Below are 22,030 nucleotides of genomic sequence, written 5' to 3'. Positions count from 1 at the left end.
TGGTACACCGACCCTATAGGCAGTGCCTAAGATTCATAAAGTACAACTAAACCCCCTGGCCGTCCCATTGATTCCAGAAATGGCTGCCTCATTGAGACAGCCAGTGAGTTAATTGATGACTTTCTGAGACCCCACGTCGAGGGATTGGTGTCCTATCTTCAGGACACCAATGACCTCCTTCGCATCCTTGACGGAATTTCCATCCCCGGGGACTCGTGGTTGATAGCCCTCGACATGGAAGCCCTCTACAATTCTATCCCCCACCAGTTGGGGGTGGATACTGTGGAGGGCTTCATTTCTGAAAACCCAGAGGTACCCAAGCAGTACAACAGGTTCATTCTGGACCTGCTGCTCTTTATCCTATCCAACAACATCTTTATGTTCGCTGGCTCCCACTACCTCCAGATACAGAGGGTGGCCATGGGGACCAAATGTGCCCCCTCCTATGCCAACCTGTATCTGGGGGGGTGGGAGCATGAACTCTTCTTCAGGGATGACATGCAGATCTACTTTGAACAGATTCCCATATGGAGAAGATTCATTGATGACATCTTCTTCATCTGGCTGGGTACTAAGGATACTCTTCTTTCATTTCTTGACAGTCTTAAGATCAACAATCACAATTTGAAGTTCACATTTGAACTCAGTCAACACAACCTCACGTTCTTGGATGTTCAAATCCTAGTCAACCAGGAGGGCAGCATAGGTACAACTCTATATCGTAAACCATCGGCAGGCAACTCCTTGCTTCACGCCACTAGCTCTCACCCTTTTTCTCTTATAACCAATGTGCCCTATGGGCAGTACTTAAGGATCAAACGAAACTGCAGTGCAAACTCCGATTTTGAAAAAGAGGCTAAGCTGCTCCGGTCACGCCTGCTCAAGCGCGGCTACAGCAACAAGTGCCTTAAGAAAGCCTACCTCAAGGCCAAAAATCAGGATAGAGCTTCACTTATACATAATCCCAAATCCAATCGGACCAATCCAGGCATTCGTCTTATCACCAGGTTTTCAGGGCAGCACCGACAAGTGCGAGACATTATGAGAAAATATTGGTACCTCCTAATGGGAGATGAAAAGGTCGCCAAACATTTGAAATCATACCCTGAAATTACTTTCAGGCGGTCTCGATCTCTTAGAGACACCCTGGTGCATAGCCATCATGACATTTCAACAAAAATGCGCAATGAATCCCTCAAAGGCAGTAGACCATGCCATCGATGCAATTTTTGCAGATTCATATATTCCGCACGCAGTATCCTGCTTCCCAATGGTCGCCTTTTTAGACCCAACTTTTCAGTAACATGCCAATCAGTGGGCATTGTTTACATTATGCAATGTAAATGTCAGAAGTTCTATATCGGAAAAACCAAGCGACCTTTCTTCTGCCGAATAAGAGATCATGTCTCATTGATACACAAGAAGCGTATGGAAACCCCCATAAGTCGACACATTGGTTTACAACATAACTTTGATAGTGGTTACATGCATTTTTTTGCCCTTGAACACATTCCCCCTGGTGACAGAGGGGGGGACTATGACAAGGTGCTTCTTCAAAAGGAGGCACGCTGGATACATGAGCTATCAGCTCTAAAATATCCAGGTCTCAATGACGCATTTAGTTTTAAACCATTTCTATAAAAAAAGAAATTTTCTAAAAAATTCCTTCTTAATTTAATTTCACTCCGGTTGACTTTTCGGATTTATTTCCTTTTTATTCATTTCTCTATTTATTTTCCTGTTTTATTTTGTGTTGCATTCTATTCACATTGCATTTATTTGTATGTGTTTTTTCCTTTTTCCCAATTATTTCATACCATGCTCTTCACAGGCTGCCTCTCCTAAAACTTTAAACTAATATATCAAAAAACAATGTATGAATTATTTAGTTCAACCTCTCTCCCTCACCAGTGTCTCGGTCTGCTTGCTTTCGGTCCACACGGACGCCAGGGGCACTCACGAGGCGGGCGAGTAATCAATCGCCCTCCACCTGTGTGACTCCTGAGGTGTCAGCCCCGGGGTTGTCCTCGAACGGTGTTGATTTATCATTTACACACTGCATACTGTTTGCAAATGTGCCCTTTTGGATTGAAAATATGCAGTGGTACTCATTAATTTAACCATAATTTAATGTATGTTTCGAGGCTCTATAATGCTGTTGTCAGCTTCAATCTACAAACTTATGTGATAGATTTACCGTATTGTTTACAATTCATTATTCCTTTTTCAAGATGGCCCCTGTGGCTTCATTTGTTTCCCAGACACACTGCGTGCACATCCCGTGTTGGTGCATGCGCACCGGCAGCTGCTGACGCTTTCAACGTCATGCCTCCTGATGCTGCCACTCCCCCCGTTCGTTTGCCCCCCCACCCCCGGCCTCCTCATTACTCGTCCGAATCACGGCGGTGACGTCAGACGCCGCCGTGATGGAGGGAGTATAAGAGTGCGGTTTTCACACCGCTACATTCTGCTGCAGGCTCCTTACTACAGGGGAGACTTTGTGTCTCTCCCCAAACCCTGTGTCTGCCCGATCCCATCCAACTGGTAAGTGCCCCTGTACAGCCATGTCTAATCTACACACAGGCTGTGTTCAGGGTTGCATTGCTTATTGTTCTTTTTGCTATTGTTTTTTTTCTTAGGAACATCTTTAAACTTCACCGTCTGGAACTTCATATATATGACTCCCAGATGATGAAGTAGGGCCCCCTAGTGGATTCTGATCAATACATCGCTTTGTAAATTGTCTATGAGGTGGTTGTGCCTCTAGCACAGAGATTTTTGATTCTACTAAAGGTACTCTCCGTTTTCCACCATAATGACCAGTATGGTTGCCCTCCTAAATTTATGAACCCTTTATTTATTCTATATTTTCTTTTCCTTGTATCAGGGATACACAAACTTTACATCCCTCTGTGGCCAAAAAATGACGGGAACTTCTGATGTGAGAGAGACGTAGTTGAAATATCCTATATCATTGACGCCATTTACTGGCCTTGTTCATTAAACGCAATTTTGCCTCCTATGTGCGGCAGCCTGGTAAGACTACCAATATTATTATTTTTTTGATCAATGAATATTTTGGATGTTTTTGAGCTGTATGAATTATTTATCCATACATATACTATTTGCAAACTGTATTAATGACAACAGTATATTTTATTTCTGTTCCCTTTATTATCTACAGTATACCTTATTTTATTGCCAAAACTCCTGAGGAAGCTCCGAACTGAGCGAAACATGTAGAGTGGCTTTTTAGTCAAGTGGTACTCTTTCGATCATTTGCCCACTAGTAGATGTGGCGTCTTTGATATGCAAACACTGTTTTTAAGTGAAAACTGTTTTGTCATATATCTGTTTCAAATGTAATAAATAAAAATTATTTTTAATTATTATTAATGTTTTTCTACTATACTTACTTTAATATGCAAGCACCTTAAAAGTCCCGGGGTTTTTCAACCCCTCTTCCCCCCCTTTTTCTTCTTCTCTTTAGAATATATGGGATGTGGTGCTAAATGTTGCCTATGTTTGTCCTTATTACTCTATTTATCACCAAAACTTGATAACCAAAATTGAAACTAGATTCTGATTCAAGCAAGCTGATACAGTTATATTTATTGCATGGCATGACAATGACAGTGGGTATCATGAAATTGTACTTGTTTTCTTAATTTTTCATTAGCCTGGGTTTTTCATTAAATACCTGAAATACAGTACATTCCTCTGAAATCATTAAGCAACTACAGTAACCCTGCTTTATAGTACATTAATCGTACAGTTTAAGAAAGAAGTACTCACATGAAACCTTAATAGAAGCACTATTTTATATTTTGCAGTGATACTAAAGAAAAATAAATATGATTTGGCATGTTTAAATGTCCCGAGCCACAAATTCTTATTAGAGGATTATTGGCCGTTCGTAGGATTGGCTATAATGTTCTGACCTACGATTTTGCACTTTCCCGACACAGTTAATAGAAAGAAAAGATCAAAATAGTTCATTTTCATCAACTCAAAACATGCCATGTACTTACACAGAATAAAGACAGTCTCACAATTCACTCATCTTCAATTCTTCATCATTTGTATCAAGCACCGTTGAATATGGACTGATGCTCAGTTGACAAGAGAAAGAATTGATTTTGACCAGCCAAACAACCCACATAGTAGTGCACACTCTACCTTAGATAATATGCAGGACAGGACAGAGTCGCTGAGCCACCGTGGTCTCTCACGATCTATTCAACAATGGCACCGGGCGGCGCAAATACGTTACCGTGCATGCGCCCCCAGCCGAGGGCGTACGAGCTTTCCCGAGCCTGGCCGGCTTCGGAATGGCGCATGCGCAGTTGCATTGTTGGCTCGCGGCCATCTTTTTTACGGGCATCGGTGCCCGTAACGGACTTTAATAGGCAGCCCGAAAAAGGGTTTAAATTTACGGGCTGCCCGTAAATCTATGGACATTTGGCAACACTGCTTGTAGTGTGAACACGGCCTTGTGCTGTATGTGTATGTATTCTATATCCTTCCCCTTTCTCTCCTCCCTGAGTGTGTATGAAGAGGCGGAGCTCTGAGTGTGTATGAAGAGGCGGAGCTCTGATTGTGTATGAAGAGGCGGAGCCCTGAGTGTGTATTAGGAGGCGGAGCTCTGAGCGCGTATGAAGAGGCGGAGCTCTGAGCGTGTATGAAGAGGCGGAGCTCTGAGTGTGTATGAAGAGGCGGAGCCCTGAGTGTGTATGAAGAGGCGGATCTCTGAGTGTGTATGAAGAGGCAGAGCTCTGAGTGTGTATGAAGAGGCAGAGCCCTGAGTGTGTATGAAGAGGCAGAGCTCCTGTGTGTGTATGAAGAGGCGGAGCTCCTGTGTGTGTATGAAGAGGCGGAGCTCTGAGTGTGTATGAAGACGCGGAGCTCCTGTGTGTGTATGAAGAGGCGGAGCTCTGAGTGTGTATGAAGAGGCGAAGTCCTGAGTGTGTATTAAGAGGCGGAGCTCTGAGTGTGTATGAAGAGGCAGAGCCCTAAGTATGTATGAAGAGGCGGAGGGAGCTCTGAGTGTGTATGAAGAGGCGGAGCTCTGAGCGTGTATGAAGAGGCGGAGCTCTGAGTGTGTATGAAGAGGTGGAGCTCTGAGTGTGTATGAAGAGGTGGAGCTCTGAGTGTGTATGAAGAGGCGGAGCTCTGAGTGTTTATGAAGAGGCGGAGCTCTGAGTGTGTATGAAGAGGCAGAGCTCTGAGTGTGTATGAAGAGGCGGAGCTCTGAGTGTGTATGAAGAGGCGGAGCTCCTGAGTGTGTATGAAGAGGCGGAGCTCTGAGTGTGTATGAAGAGGCGGAGCCCTGAGTGTGTATAAAGAGGCGGATCTCCGAGTGTTTATGAAGAGGCGGAGCTCCTGCTGGAATAGCGGTTGGAGGAGGAGTCTAGGAGGGAGACAGAAGGCGCAGCAGACTTGCAGGAGTGAGTGAGGAGGATCCAGTTCCTTTGCCATCGGAGGTGAGGAGAGTGTGAAGGATGTTGGTGACTCTGGTAGATGAAAAGCTGGGAGTCATATTGCTCTGGTGAGTGGGGAAGCACTACTAAGGGGGCGCCCTCACCATCACGTGTGTAAGAGGTGGAAGAAGGCGTGGCTACACTACAGCTGGCACAGTTTGGAGCACCGAGAACTTTACACCTTATCAACTTTTCATTGATTGGTGGAATTTTTATTTTGAGCAAAATAAGTTTGCTGAAGTAGATGCAAAGTGGAAGCAGAGAACACTATATTGAGCACAAAATATTGTATGATTACATGAATTTGCTCCCTTCTCGATGTATCGTTACTGTGGAGGAGTGCGGGGTGTACCAAGATGGTGGTGACGACACGTCACTTCCGTTACCAATTCTGACAGTTTGTCTAATCTGACGGAACAGCAGGATTAACTTGTATCCTTCTCAGGGGATATGATTGGACGGTTGCTCTGTCAGCTACTTTATAGTATTACGGCGGCCATTTTCTTATAGATTGCGAGCGATCTATTGTCCAGCGGCCATTTTCTTGTAGACTGTGGACATTTTGTTGTCCGTGGTTTCTAGTATTACTCACTCAGTGTTATGGCGGCTACATCACTGTAATGGAAATTTGTAAGTTCTGTATATAATTGTATTGTATTTTGTATGTATTGCACATTGCCCTCACTGTGCACACAGCACTAATAATGTTTTCAGTAAATGTTTACATTCTTTCGAGTCCTGATTAGAATAAGCCTGCCTATGTAACTCCCCTTGTTACCATAAACCTACAATTGTAATATTAATGTGATACCTACGTAATCATGTGCATAAAAACCTTCAATTGTGTCATAATAAAGCAGAACAGTAATTTGGATAGATGCTGAGCGTATCTTTTGTGTCTGTTCCCTACTGCAGTAGTTATTATTAATTTGGAACCACTAATCAATATGAGGATAGGAGTTGCCTATCATCAATATAACCGAGTCAGCATGGTGAGCCAGCCAGGAGGGGATTCCAGGTGACCCTGAGTATCCGAAACGAGGAGCTTGAGACGATCCGGGAATTTCTGATAATCAGCTGGCTGAGGTAAGCCTTTTGCTTACATTTGAGTTATCAGACTTCCTTGATCGGTAAGGCATTTTCGGGACAAAGGGTACCTATTTTACTCCCCTTCGAACTGTATTGATTGGTGGTTATATGTTATGTTGTCCCTGTCTATTGTCCATCGGAGTGTTATAGATAAGAAAGGGAAGAATAGTGCTGTTCACAGGTATATGTAGTAAATCTGCTAGATAAAGTAGTTTAGAGGCAAGAGGGTATAGGCACACGTAGAGAAGAGAGAAGACTGGCCAGTCATTATGGGCATTGAATTAAGTAAGGGAATGAAGGGTAAGAGACCCTCAAAAATGCCCAGCGCAAGAGGAGCGCTATATATGAACCAAAGGTGCGGTTCCGCCTATACTGAGCCCCTAGATTAATGGTTAGAGTGGACAGGGATCCACAATGGGTAACTGGGTTACTAAGGTCCACAGGGACTAAGAATCATGCAGTAAACAGCTAGAGAAACAGCTATCTATGTGAGCAGGATGGATCAAGGGTGAAATTAACACTAGACAGAAAGGGACATTTTCATGTTAAGTTGTGGGATGAATTTGGGGTCAGGCACTACAACTAGTAAAAGTCAGAAACAGAGAAATGAGAATTAAAACAGAATACTTTATATGTTGTCAGAGAGGGAAGATGGGATGAGCACTCTGGCTGCCCATCTGATCATAGAAGCTAGATATAAAAGATATCTGAACAAAATAAGGAATGCAGAATTTATGCAGGGAAATATTTAAGAGTTAAAAGAAAGTGAGAGAATGATATGCATGTGTTGTGTACAAATGGGAAAATGTAAGCGATTTTAGAGAGATATTGGTGTATGTGCGAATGCTGGGACCTTTAGTTCTATTGCTTGTGTGTCATGTACACAGATGTGACCCCCTCCTTTGTGCTCTCATGAAAGAAATGTGGCTGGGATGAGAGGTTAGTGATAAGCTGGAAGGACATCATGCCAATTCCAGTTTTTTAGACAAAACATTTATAACAAAATGTGCCGGGTTAATTAATCTAATGATAAACAATGTGATCACAATTATTTTGAATCTGTTTTCCAAACATGGTAAAATGAAGGTTACATTTAACCGTGTATTACACAAATTGAGTATCCTTTGATAGTGGAAACAGTGCATTTAAAAAAGGGAAATTAAGTAAAATTAAGTAATAATGAGTATTCATTTCTAATGAGTTTAACAATTTTATTAATAATATAGATATATTGAAACTGGTTTAGACAACCTTTGGTTGGAAATGAAGTCCAGGTTAATGGGGAAATTTGTAATGAATGAGATTAGTTTAGATTAAGATAACAATTTTGTAATTTTACATTTATACAATAAGCCCTTATTGAGAGAAAAAAAAAGATTAAGATGAGGTTGTTATTTTGAATAAAGCTGCCATAATATTTAACAAAGCCAAGATGGATGGGATACATAAGAAGTTCTTCTACAAAAATGAAATTTTAAGGTTTTTGATAATAACTTGATGTGCGGTCCATGATGTGAGAGTAATAATAAATAAAATTTAAATATAACAGACCCATCACATCAAGTCCACACACCCTGTTAGGATAGATGCCACCTGCAGCCAGTTGTTTTATAGTTTTTGATGCTTTCTGGTCCATCATACAGATTCTTGATCCTTTTGTTTTATTTATTTTTATTTTTGAAATTCAAAGCAGAATGTGTGGATTGTGAAATGATGTGCCCCTTTTTCTTGTAAGTACAGTGGTATAAGCAGAAGAATATTTTGGATTTTTGGGCATCTCTCCATGACCGCAGGGTATTGTTATCATTTATTATAATATTGCCAGGAAAAAGGTATCTTTTGAAACATGAAACTGGAGTTCTTACACAAACAGCATGATAGAAAACAAGACATTGTAATATATTTATGCAAGCTGGACCCAGTAATGAAGGGTTCACCCCGATATATCAGAGCTGTAGCTTTTATGCAAAGGTGCTATTAGACAAAGTTAGATATTGTTTTGGTCAAACATTTAATTTTTAATGGTCCGACATTCTGCGCAGCAAATATACAGCTAACTAAATGTTTGTCTAATGAAAGGTTTAAAATATGAGTTTGTTTATGTACAAATCTAACAATGAAAAATGCGTACATTTATTCAAAAGAAAGGAAAAGACACATGTGTTAAATTGATGTGGGAATCAGCTGCTGTGAGCCCAGTGCAGGACACACTCCCTGAAGACCCAGATATTACACTTTTTGTAGATTTGAGTATGCAGTTTATCACCCAGAAGGATACTCTGTATTCAAAGTCATTGGATCCTTTTTGCCCAGCTCAAGAAGCAGAGCTCCATGTTTTAGCAAAGCCTGTGAGTTATAAAAAGAGTGTATATTTATATAGATAGTCGAGATATAGAGAGCTTTTGGTTCCATTTAAAGGGCCAGAAGTTTGTTTTTACTTCGGCAGGTAAACCAACCAAGCATGCCAAGTTAATTTGATCGGCTGTTTTCAGCCTTCCAGGTTCTTGCTGAGGTAGCCATATTAACTTTCACACATGGAAGCAGACCAGGTGACTAAGGATGCTGCATTTACAGCCCCGGACACTTGATGGGTCTGTGCAACTCACAGATTCCACCCTAGTTCTGGCCCAGTATAGCTGGGATTAATAATTCAACTTTAAGGACCCCAGGACGAGAAGAACAAGTGGTCCACAGGGGGCAACTTCTTATAAAACAGGACTTTGGAAAAGGTGATCATTTATGTCTGCCAGCCACTCTTTTCCCTCCAGCTTGACACATGGACCGTGTCATCAGTCACAAGCAGTTATGGCTGCCTTAGTAAATGAGCGTGGGATAGAGCCAGGGTTCTTCACAGTTGTTTTTATAACATACCACTTCTTGTTTTACCTGTTACCAAAGGTGTTACCAAAAGCTGAACATCCCTTCCAGATATTACAAAAAGATATATCCAGATGCCCAAGTTAGGATCTTACGAGTATGCATTTTGTCTGTATGGACATGTTTTTTGGATGTCCAGTGGCAAATGCTACTGCAAAGGCAACAGTAAAAAGTGTTATCAGAAGTAGTTTGTAAGTACAGAGTGCAGAAAGTACAGAGAGTAACAGAGGAAATCATTTTTTATAGGAGAGTCCTTAATAGAAGTTTTGAGGTTTTATTTTTACACCCCTTACTGTCTACAATGTAGCGGACAAAGTAGAGTAAGAAACTAGAAAACTTTTGCCTGAATGTTTTCTTATATTTTATGAAGCCCCTAAGGGGGATATTGGACTCTCTCCCTATGGGATTTGGTTTGGGAGTGTGTTACTCACTTGCTTATATTTTGTCTCAGCAGCTGAAGTCCTCCATTCGGATCTCATAGAGAATGTTGCTGATCTTTTAAGGTTTTTTGACAAACTCATTTATGTGTTTTCTCCCCAATTCCAGATCCTAAAAGTTTGGAAGGATCTAAAACTAAAGCCAGGTGACTTGTGGATTGTTAAGAGACATTTATATATAAGGAAATGTTTGGAGACTCAATACAGCATCTATTTCATGTACAGTTTTTGCAAAACTTGAAGGAAAAGTCACCTGGATCCACACCAGACACTGCAAAAATGACTAAATTAAAGAAATCTCTGTGTTTGATTTGTTTCCCTCTTGTGATCACAGTCTAGGGTACTTTTTGATTCAATTACTTTAATTGTAATGGATATATATATATATTTGAAAAGTAGTTTAGCCATGTTGAAGTCATATTTGTCTTTTGTACGTCTTCCATTTTATGTAGAATTGTCTGTGTTTACATATGCTGATAAGTCAGCATGCCAACAATTCAGCTAGAAGGCCATTCTGGCCACAGGAGTGTACAGCCAGTACTCTGTAAATATGTCTTATCAATCATTTGTTTTTCACAATGAAAAGTAATTTGGTAATGAAAAAGTTGCTCAGCTATTATTTTCTCCACAATGGAGTTTTTGCCTCTTTGGCCAGGACTACCTCCACCTACGTGTGTGGAGGTTCCAGGTTAAAGGTGATAGCAGGTATGGTTAGTGATCAAAATATTGATCAAAAGAGGGTGTCAGGGAAATGGCCGTGTTGTGGGCAATTCTGCCAGTAACTGTCATGGTGGCAGGCGAGTCTAGTGAGCACGCCCTGATCTTGTAGGCACACCCCTCTGGCCTATTTAAGCCTGCCACTGACACTTGCAGTTTGCTGGATTATCAAACAGCTCCTGTGTTCCTGTGCCTTGTATACTCTGAAGACCCCTGCTTGACCTCTGCCCGGCTTGACCTGTGTTCCTGTTTATCTCCTCGCTCTGACCCCGGCTTGGCTGACTACTCTCCGATCTTCTGCCCTCTGTGTATGACCCGGCTTGTTCCTGTACCTCTCTCGGACTGTCTTTTGGTATCTGACCCCTGGCCTGGCTGCGGACCCTGTTCCTGGTTTACCCTGCTGTTACCGTTCAAGACTTCTCTCCGCACGGCTGCCACAACGCACTCTAGCTACTTACAGCCAACCAGCCAGCTTGCAGTATTCCTGGCAACCCGTGCACCTCTGTGCATCGCATTCCCTGTACCCAAATCCAGGGTCGTGCTGCACTCAGCCGCAAGGGGCGCCCTCTCAGCAACCCAGCCTCACACTACAGACTTGACAGAGGGGAGACTGTAATGGAAATTTGTAAGTTCTGTATATAATTGTATTGTATTTTGTATGTATTGCACACTGCCCTCACTGTGCACACGACACTAATAATGTTTTCAGTAAATGTTTACATTCTTTCGAGTCCTGATTAGAATAAGCCTGCCTATGTAACGCCCCTTGTTACCATAAACGTACAATTGTAATATTAATGTGATAGCTACGTAATCATGTGCATAAAAACCTTCAATTGCGTCATAATAAAGCAGAACAGTAATTTGGATAGATGCTGAGCGTATCTTTTGTGTCTGTTCCCTACTGCAGTAGTTATTATTAATTTGGAACCACTAATCAATATGAGGATAGGAGTTGCCTATCATCAATTTAACCGAGTCAATCACGTAAGTGCAATTGTCCGGCGGCCATTTTCTTGTAGACCGCTGACATTTTATTGTCCGTGGCATCTATTATTACTCTCACTGTTAATATAATACATACGTTTTCACCTGCTAGTTTGTCTACTATGTATTCTCTCAGCCCCAGTTAAAGCGGTTGTATACCCAAATGATGAACTTTTACCTACAGGTAAGCCTATAATAAGGCTTACCTGTAGGTAAAATGAATATCTCCTAAACCTGTACGGTTTAGGAGATATTCACTTTGCATGCAGCCGCCGACGTCAGCGCCACCGACACATGCGCTGTGAATGCCCGGCTGAAGATCCAGCAGACGCTGCCGGACCTTGCAGGGAAGAAAACTCCACTCACAGCGCCAGAGCCACGAACCCGGAAGACATGCCGAGGGCAAAATGTCAGCTCCCTCGGAGTGGACCAGGGGAGATACCGATGCCTCGGTCTAAGGTAAGTATATCATACTAGCTCATTATGCCTTTGCCTTACAGGTTTTTGTTTTTTTTTTTGTCCTGCGGGTATAGAACCGCTTTAACTGCAGTAAACTACACTGATGTGGAATTTTGTCGTTATTAATTACTAGCTCAGGATGGTGTATAGAAAAAAAACACATTAACTTAACAGCACACATATATCCTATACATCGCCTTATATTATCCTCATTTGTTGCAAATTAGCATAATTGTCAGCAACCCATATCTCATGTCTCAAATGGTTTTACAATATGGTTTTCCTTATGCATAATTAAATACATAGTCACAGGCAATTGTATAGTATACTAATTAACATCTCAATATATTCTAAAAAGTTATTTTATTCATCCACAATAAAAGCTTTGTATAAAAACCACCGATACATGCTATTAAAATTTCATGTCTATTATTATCTTCAAGAATATAATTTAAATATTCTATTAGTCTAAAATGTATTATAAAACTACAGGAAATCTAATATATAATAAAATTTTAAAGTAAAATGATGAAATTACTCAAAACCCTTGTTATAAAATAATATGAACCAGTATCTATATATATATAGAGTGGGGACGGAAAGTATTCAGACCCCCTTAAATTTTTCACTCTTTGTGAAAAAAGCCATTTGCTAAAATAATTTAAGTTAATTTTTTTCCTTATTAATATACACACAGCACCCCATATTGACAGAAAAACACAAAATTGTTGACATTTTTGCAGATTTATTAAAAAAGAAAAACAGAAATATCACATGGTCCTAAGTATTCAGACACTTTGCTCAGTATTTAGTAGAAGCTCCCTTTTGATCTAATACAGCCATGAGTCTTTTTGGGAAAGATGCAACAAGTTTTTCACACCTGGATTTGGGGATCCTCTGCCATTCCTCCTTGCAGATCCTCTCCAGTTCTGTCAGGTTGGATGGTAAACGTTGGTGGACAGCCATTTTTAGGTCTCTCCAGAGATGCTCAATTGGGTTTAAGTCAGGGCTCTGGCTGGGCCATTCAAGAACAGTCACGCAGTTGTTGTGAAGCCACTCCTTCGTTATTTTAGCTGTGTGCTTAGGGTCATTGTCTTGTTGGAAAGTAAACCTTCGGCCCAGTCTGAGGTCCTGAGCACTCTGGAGAAGGTTTTCATCCAGGATATCCCTGTACTTGGCCGCATTCATCTTTCCCTCGATTGAAACCAGTCGCCCTGTCCCTGCAGCCGAAAAACACCCCCACAGCATGATGCTGCCACCACCATGCTTCACTGTTGGGGCTGTATTGGACAGGTGATGAGTAGGGATGAGCCGAACACCCCCCGGTTCGGTTCGCATCAGAACCTGCGAACGGACCGAAAATTCGCACGAACATTAGAACCCCATTGATGTCTATGGGACTAAAACGTTCAAAATCAAAAGTGCTAATTTTAAAGGATAATTTGCATGGTATTGTCCTAAAAAGGGTTTGGGGACCCGGGTTCTGCCCCAGGGGACATATATCAATGCAAAAAAAGTTTTAAAAACGGCCGTTTTTTCAGGAGCGGTGATTTTAATTATGCTTAACCACTTAAGGACCGCCTCACGCCGATGTACGTCGGAAAGGTGGCACGGGCAGGTAGAATCACGTATATGTACGTGATCTGCCTCCCGCGGGTGGGGGGTCCGATCAGACCCCCCCGGTGCCCGAGGCGGTCCCCTTTTGTCCAGCTGCGATTGGAGATGAGGGGGAGACCATCCGTTCGTGGCCCCCCCCTCGCGATCGCTACCGGCCAATCAGATCATTCCTATGCTGCTGTATGCTAAACAGCAGCAAAGGAAATTATGTCATCTCTCCTCGGCTCGGTATTTTCCGTTCCGGCGCCGAGGAGAGAAGACATCACTGTGAGTGTAAAACACACTATACATACAGTAGAACATGCCAGGCCCACATTACACCCCCGATCCCCCCTCGATCGCCCCCCGATCACCCCCCAATCACCCCTCCCCCCCCTGTCACACTGACACCAAGCAGTTTTTTTTTTTTTTTTCTGATTACTGCATGGTGTCAGTTTGTGACAGTTAGAAGTGGTAGGACAGTTACTGTTAGCCCCCTTTAGGTCTAGGGCACCCCACTAACCCCCCCTAATAAAGTTTTAACCCCTTGATCACCCCCCGTCGCCAGTGTCGCTAAGCGATCATTTTTCTGATCGCTGTATTAGTGTCACTGGTGACGCTAGTTAGGGAGGTAAATATTTAGGTTCGCTGTCAGCGTTTTATAGCGACAGGAACCCCCATATACTACCTAATAAATGTTTTAACCCCTTGATTGCCCCCTAGTTAACCCTTTCACCACTGATCACCGTATAACCGTTACGGGTGACGCTGGTTAGTTAGTTTATTTTTTATAGTGTCAGGGAACCCGCCGTTTATTACCGAATAAAGGTTTAGCCCCCTGATCGCCCGGCGGTGATATGCGTCGCCCCAGGCAGCGTCAGATTAGCGCCAGTACCGCTAACACCCACGCACGCAGCATACACCTCCCTTAGTGGTATAGAATCTGAACGGATCAAAATCTGATCCGATCAGATCTATACTAGCGTCCCCAGCAGTTTAGGGTTCCCAAAAACGCAGTGTTAGCGGGATCAGCCCAGATACCTGCTAGCACCTGCGTTTTGCCCCTCTGCCCGGCCCAGCCCAGCCCACCCAAGTGCAGTATCGATCGATCACTGTCACTTACAAAACACTAAACACATAACTGCAGCGTTCGCAGAGTCAGGCCTGATCCCTGCGATCGCTAACAGTTTTTTTGGTAGCGTTTTGGTGAACTGGCAAGCACCAGCCCCAGGCAGCGTCAGGTTAGCGCCAGTACCGCTAACACCCACGCACGCACCGTACACCTCCCTTAGTGGTATAGTATCTGAACGGATCAATATCTGATCCGATCAGATCTATACTAGCGTCCCCAGCAGTTTAGGGTTCCCAAAAACGCAGTGTTAGCGGGATCAGCCCAGATACCTGCTAGCACCTGCGTTTTGCCCCTCCGCCCGGCCCAGCCCAGCCCACCCAAGTGCAGTATCGATCGATCACTGTCACTTACAAAACACTAAACACATAACTGCAGCATTCGCAGAGTCAGGCCTGATCCCTGCGATCGCTAACATTTTTTTTGGTAGCGTTTTGGTGAACTGGCAAGCACCAGCCCCAGGCAGCTTCAGGTTAGCGCCAGTACCGCTAAACCCACGCACGCAGCAAATGCCTCCCTTAGTGGTATAGTATCTGAACGGATCAATATCTGATCCGATCAGATCTATACTAGCGTCCCCGGCAGCTTAGGGTTCCCAAAAACGCAGTGTTTGCGGGATCAGCCCAGATACCTGCTAGCACCTGCGTTTTGCCCCTCCACCCGGCCCAGCCCACCCAAGTGCAGTATCGATCGATCACTGTCACTTACAAAACACTAAACGCATAACTGCAGCGTTCGCAGAGTCAGGCCTGATCCCTGCGATCGCTAACAGTTTTTTTGGTAGCGTTTTGGTGAACTGGCAAGCACCAGCGGCCTAGTACACCCCGGTCATAGTCAAACCAGCACTGCAGTAACACTTGGTGACTTGGTGAGTCCCATAAGTGTAGTTCAAGCTGGTGAGGTGGCAAGCACAAGTAGTGTCCCGCTGCCACCAAGAAGAAGACAAACACAGGCCCGTCGTGCCCATAGTGCCCTTCCTGCTGCATTCGCCAATCCTAATTGGGAACCCACCACTTCTGCAGCACCCGTACTTCCCCCATTCACATCCCCAACCAAATGCAGTCGGCTGCATGAGAGGCATTTTCTTTATGTCCTCCCGAGTACCCCTACCCAACAAACCCCCTCAAAAAAGATGTTGTGTCTGCAGCAAGCGCGGATATAGGCGTGACACCCACTATTATTGTCCCTCCTGTCCTGACAATCCTGGTCTTTGCATTGGTGAATGTTTTGAACGCTACCATTCACTAGTTGAGTATTAGCGTAGGGTACAGCATTGCACAGACTAGGCACACTTTTACAGGGTCTCCCAAGATGCCATCGCATTTTGAGAGACCCGAACCTGGAACCAGTTACAATTATAAAAGTTAGTTACAAAAAAAAGTGTAAAGAAAAAAAAAATATATAAAAGAAAAAAAAATAGTTGTTGTTTTATTGTTCTCTCTCTCTCTTTTCTCTCTCTATCGTTCTGCTCTTTTTTACTGTACTCTATTCTGCAATGTTTTATTGTTATTATGTTTTATCATGTTTGCTTTTCAGGTATGCAATTTTTTATACTTTACAGTTTACTGTGTTTTATTGTTAACCATTTTTTTGTCTTCAGGTACGCCATTCACGACTTTGAGTGGTTATACCAGAATGATGCCTGCAGGTTTAGGTATCATCTTGGTATCATTCTTTTCAGCCAGCGGTCAGCTTTCCATGTAAAAGCAATCCTAGCGGCTAATTAGCCTCTAGACTGCTTTTACAAGCAGTGGGAGGGAATGCCCCCCCACCATCTTCCGTGTTTTTTTCTGGCTCTCCTGTCTCAACAGGGAACCTGAGAATGCAGCCGGTGATTCAGCCAGCTGACCACAGAGCTGATCAGAGACCAGAGTGGCTCCAAACATCTCTATGGCCTAAGAAACCGGAAGCTACAAGCATTTCATGACTTAGATTTCGCCGGATGTAAACAGCACCATTGGGAAAGCATTTTATCACACCGATCTTGGTGTGGTCAGATGCTTTGAGGGCAGAGGAGAGATCTAGGGTCTAATAGACCCCGATTTTTTCAAAAAAGAGTACCTGTCACTACCTATTGCTATCATAGGGGATATTTACATTCCCTGAGATTAAAGAAAAAAAAATGAAAGGAACAGTTTAAAAATAAGATAAAAAAGCAAAAAAATAATAAAGAAAAAAAAAAAGCACCCCTGCCCCCCCCTGCTCTCGCGCAAAGGCGAACGCAAGCGTCGGTCTGGCGTCAAATGTAAACAGCAATTGCACCATGCATGTGAGGTGTCACCGCGAACGTCAGATCGAGGGCAGTAATTTTAGCAGTAGACCTCCTCTGTATATCTAAAGTGGTAACCTGTAAAGGCTTTTAAAGGCTTTTAAAAATGTATTTAGTTTGTCGCCACTGCACGTTTGTGCGCAATTTTAAAGCATGTCATGTTTGGTATCCATGTACTCGGCCTAAGATCATCTTTTTTATTTCATCAAACATTTGGGCAATATAGTGTGTTTTAGTGCATTAAAATGTAAAAAAGTGTGTTTTTTCCCCAAAAAAGGCGTTTGAAAAATCGCTGCGCAAATACTGTGTGGAAAAAAAAAAAAGAAACACCCACCATTTTAATCTGTAGGGCATTTGCTTTAAAAAAATATATAATGTTTGGGGGTTCAAAGTAATTTTCTTGCAAAAAAAAATAATTTTTTCATGTAAACAAAAAGTGTCAGAAAGGGCTTTGTCTTCAAGTGGTTAGAAGAGTGGGTGATGTGTGACATAAGCTTCTAAATGTTGTGCATAAAATGCCAGGACAGTTCAAACCCCCCCCCCAAATGACCCCATTTTGGAATGTAGACACCCAAAGCTATTTGCTGAGAGTCATGTCGAGTCCATGGAATATTTTATATTGTGACACAAGTTGCGGGAAAGAGACAATTTTTTTTTTTTGCACAAAGTTGACACTAAATGATATATTGCTCAAACATGCCATGGGAATATGTGAAATTACACCCCAAAATACATTCTGTTGCTTCTCCTGAGTACGGGGATACCACATGTGTGAGACTTTTTGGGAGCCTAGCCGCGTACAGGACCCCAAAAACCAAGCACCGCCTTCAGGCTTTCTAAGGGCATAAATTTTTGATTTCACTCTTCACTGCCTATCACAGTTTCGGAGGCCATGGAATGCCCAGGTGGCAAACCCCCCCCCCAAATGACCCCATTTTGGAAAGTAGACACCCAAAGCTATTTGCTGAGAGGTATAGTGAGTATTTTGCAGACCTCACTTTTTGTCACAAAGTTTTGAAAATTGAAAAAAGAAAAAAAAATGTTTTTTCTTGTCTTTCTTCATTTTCAAAAACAAATGAGAGCTGCAAAATACTCACCATGCCTCTCAGCAAATAGCTTGGGGTGCCTACTTTCCAAAATGGGTCATTTGGGGGGGTTTGTGCCACCTGGGCATTCCATGGCCTCCGAAACTGTGATAGACAGTGAAGAGTGAAATCAAAAATTTACACCCTTAGAAATCCTGAAGGCGGTGATTGGTTTTCGGGACCCCGTACGCGGCTAGGCTCCCAAAAAGTCCCACACATGTGGTATCCTCATACTCAGGAGAAGCAGCTAAATGTATTTTGGGGTGCAATTCCACATATGCCCATGGCCTGTGTGAGCAATATATCATTCAGTGACAACTTTGTGCAAAAAAAAATAAATAAATAAATAAATTTGTCACTTTCCCGTAACTTGTGTCAAAATATAAAATATTCCATGGACTCAACATGCCTCTCAGCAAATAGCTTGGGGTGTCTACTTTCCAAAATGGGGTCATTTGGGGGGGTTTTGTGCCATCTGGGCATTTTATGGCCTTCAAAACTGTGATAGGTAGTGAGGAGTGAAATAAAAAATTACGCCCTTAGAAATCCTGAAGGCGGTGATTGGTTTTCGGGGCCCCGTACGCGGCTAGGCTCTCAAAAAGTCCCACACATGTAGTATCCCCGTACTCAGGAGAAGCAGCTGAATGTATTTTGGGGTGCAATTCCACATAGGCCCATGGCCTGTGTGAGCAATATATCATTTAGTGACAATTTTTTTTAGTAAATATTTTTTTTTTTTGTCATTATTCAATCACTTAGGACAAAAAAAATAAATATTCAATGGGTTCAACATGCCTCTCAGCAATTTCCTTGGGGTGTCTACTTTTCAAAATGAGGTCATTTGGGGGGGGGGGTTGTACTGCCCTGCAATTTTAGCACCTCAAGAAATGACATAGGCAGTCATAAACTAAAAGCTGTATAAATTCCAGAAAATGTACCCTAGTTTGTAGACGCTATAACTTTTGCGCAAACCAATAAATATACGCTTATTGACTTTTTTTTTACCAAAGACATGTGGCCGAATACATTTTGGCCTAAATGTATAACTAAAATTGAGTTTATTGGATTTTTTTTATAACAAAGAGTAGAAAATATCATTTTTTTTCAAAATTTTCCGTTTATAGCGCAAAAAATAAAAACGGCAGAGGTGATCAAATACCATCAAAAGAAAGCTCTATTTGTGGGAAGAAAAGGATGCAAATTTCGTTTGGTTACAGCATTGCATGACCGCGCAATTAGCAGTTAAAGCGACGCAGTGCCAAATTGGAAAAAGTCCTCTGGTCCTTAGGCAGCATAATGGTCCGGGGCTGAAGTGGTTAAAGTAAAAAAAAAAAAAGTGAAATATTCCTTTAAATATCGTACCTGGGGGGTGTCTATAGTATGCCTGTAAAGTGGCGCGTGTTTCTCGTGCTTAGAACAGTCCCTGCACAAAATGACATTTTTAAAGGAAAAAAAGTCATTTAAAACTGCTTGCGGCTTTAATGTAATGTCGGGTCCTGGCAATATGGCTGAAAATCAGTGAGACAAACGGCATGGGTAACCCCCAGTCCATTACCAGGCCCTTTGGGTCTTGTATGGATATTAAGGGGAACCCCTCACCCAAATTAAAAAAAGGAAAGGTGTGGGGCCACCAGACCCTATATACTCTAAAAAGCAGTATACAGGCAGTGCAAACAAGACAGGGACTGTAGGTTTGTTGTTAAGTAATATCTGTTTGTAATTTTGAACTGGTACATTTTTAAAGTGTAGCTCCAGCCAAAAAATCTATTTTAAGCTTTTTGGAAGACATAGGGAAGGGTTATCACCCCTGTGACATTTGTTTTGCTGTCTGTGCTCCTCTTCAGAAGATTTCACCTTACTTTCTGTCCCAATGACAAATGTTTTTTGAAAATTTGTGATTTTTAGTGAAACAAAGATTGATGATAAAGCATCAGTGGAAAGGAGAAAAGTTTTTCCCATATTAACTCTTACAGGAGAGAATTTCCCTTCCTAGGGGTAGATTTCATCTCACTTCCTGTTGTCTCCTTCTGTTTGCATGTAGGAGTCGTTTGTAAGTTGAATGTTTGAAAGTAGGGGCCTGCCCAATATACTCAGCAGAAATTGGGGCCTTAGGTGTTGTTGTGGCCTCAACACTGTAAGCCCTCACAGGGCCCTGCTGTGAAATATTAGATCAAGAATTGTAATTACATGCCCCTGTTGAACAGGGGCAGAAAAATTGGGCCTTTGGTGATGGTGGTGGTGCTGGTGACACAACACTGTAAGTCCTCACAGTTACTCTTGGTGAGCGCTGGAACGGGCCCTGATGTGAAATATTAGATCAAGAATTCTAATTACATGTCCCTGTTGAACAGGGGCAGAAAAATTGGGCCTTAGGCACTGGTGTCACAACACTGCAACCCCTCACAGATACTCTAGTTGGAGCGCAGGAACGAGCCCTGCTGCAAAGTATTGCATCAAAAATTGTAATTACACGCCCCTGTTAAACAGGGGCTGAAAAATTGGGCCTTAGCCACTGGTGGCGGCGCCCAGAACCAAAAATGTTCTTACAAGCTATCAGCATGATCATTGAGGAGGAAGAGAATAATTACTCAGCATAACAGGATAGTCACTCAGCATCAGCATAGGCAGTCTTGAAGGGATCTGTCATTTCAAAAAAAATTATTCGGTTACATCAGCATCAGGTGCTTGGTAGCTGGGGGTGATCCAAGACTGATTAATTTTTATGAAGGTCAGTCGATCGACCAAGTCTGTGGACAGACGCACCCATCCTGTGATCAGTTACAAAGCCTCCAGCAGCACTGAATGTGCATTCTGAAAGAACGCTGGATGCAGGACAGGCCAGTAGCTCAATTGCATACTGTGCAAGCTCTGGCCAGTGATCCATCTTCAAGACCCAGTAACCCAGAGGATTTTCGGTGAGAAAGGTGTCCAAGTCAGATCTTGCTCCTAGGTATTCCTGCACCATGTAAAACAGACGCTGGTGATGGTTGCTGGAACCGATCATACCTTGGGTCTGCGGACTAAAAAATTGTCTGAACGCATCGGTCAAACAGCCACCTTCTCCACCGCTCCTTCTTTGACTGACCGAAGCCTCAGCAACACGTTGTCCAGGAACAGGAGTTTGTAACCTCCCAGTCTCTGGGAACGCATTGCACAGACCTTTCTGCAAGGCCTCCCGAAGATGTTTCATCCTCTGCTCCCTCTGCGATGGCAAGATAAGGTCCGCAACCTTACCCTTGTAACGTGGATCAAGGAGGGTTGTCAGCCAGTATTGATCCCTCTCCTTGATACCTCGAATATGAGGATCCTTCCGCAGGCTTTGCAAGATCAGGGAGGCCATGCAGCGTAGGTTTGCTGAGGCATTCGGTCTGGAGTCCTCTGGGTCACTAAGGACGACATGATCTGCAGCCACGTACAAGTCCATGGGTTTCTTGGGACTGTAAATGATCCCTTAAAGACTGCAGCTGATGCTGAGTGCCAGGCTCCACCTCCATGCTGACACAATCCTCCTCCTCCTCATCCTGTGTGATCGGCGGGCACGCAGGGACAATGTCTGGATAAAGGGGGCCTTGAGAGCTAAGGAAGTCCTTCTCTTCCTGCCTGTGTTCTGCCTCAAGTGCCCTGACCATTATTCCACGCAGCCTGTGCTCCAACAGGTGGACAAGAGGGACAGTGTCACTGATGCATGCACTGTCACTGCTCACCATCCTCGTGGCCTCCTCAAATGGTGACAGGACAGTGCATGCATCCCTGATCATGGCCCACTGGCGTGGGGAAAAAAAAACAAGCTCCCCTGACCCTGTTCTGGTGCCATAGTCGCACAGGTACTCATTGATGGCCCTCTGCTGCGTGTGCAGCCGCTGCAGCATGGCCAACGTTGAGTTCCACCTGATGGGCATGTCACA

At 43.0% G+C, this 22,030-nt stretch overlaps 2 protein-coding genes across 2 annotated transcripts in view; one reads left to right on the top strand and one right to left on the bottom strand.

Annotated features, from left to right (window-relative positions):
- The window catches only part of LOC141121836 (uncharacterized), a 963,509-nt gene that overhangs the window by 642,777 nt on the left and 298,702 nt on the right, over positions 1-22,030 (top strand). The window lies entirely within an intron of this gene.
- Positions 1-22,030, bottom strand: part of LOC141121842 (uncharacterized) — a 297,848-nt gene that overhangs the window by 25,357 nt on the left and 250,461 nt on the right. The window lies entirely within an intron of this gene.

The sequence above is a fragment of the Aquarana catesbeiana genome, unplaced genomic scaffold, assembly GCF_042186555.1.
Source record: "Aquarana catesbeiana isolate 2022-GZ unplaced genomic scaffold, ASM4218655v1 unanchor233, whole genome shotgun sequence".
Classification (NCBI taxonomy): Eukaryota; Metazoa; Chordata; class Amphibia; order Anura; family Ranidae; genus Aquarana; species Aquarana catesbeiana.
This window is presented reverse-complemented; position numbering and strand designations above follow the sequence as displayed.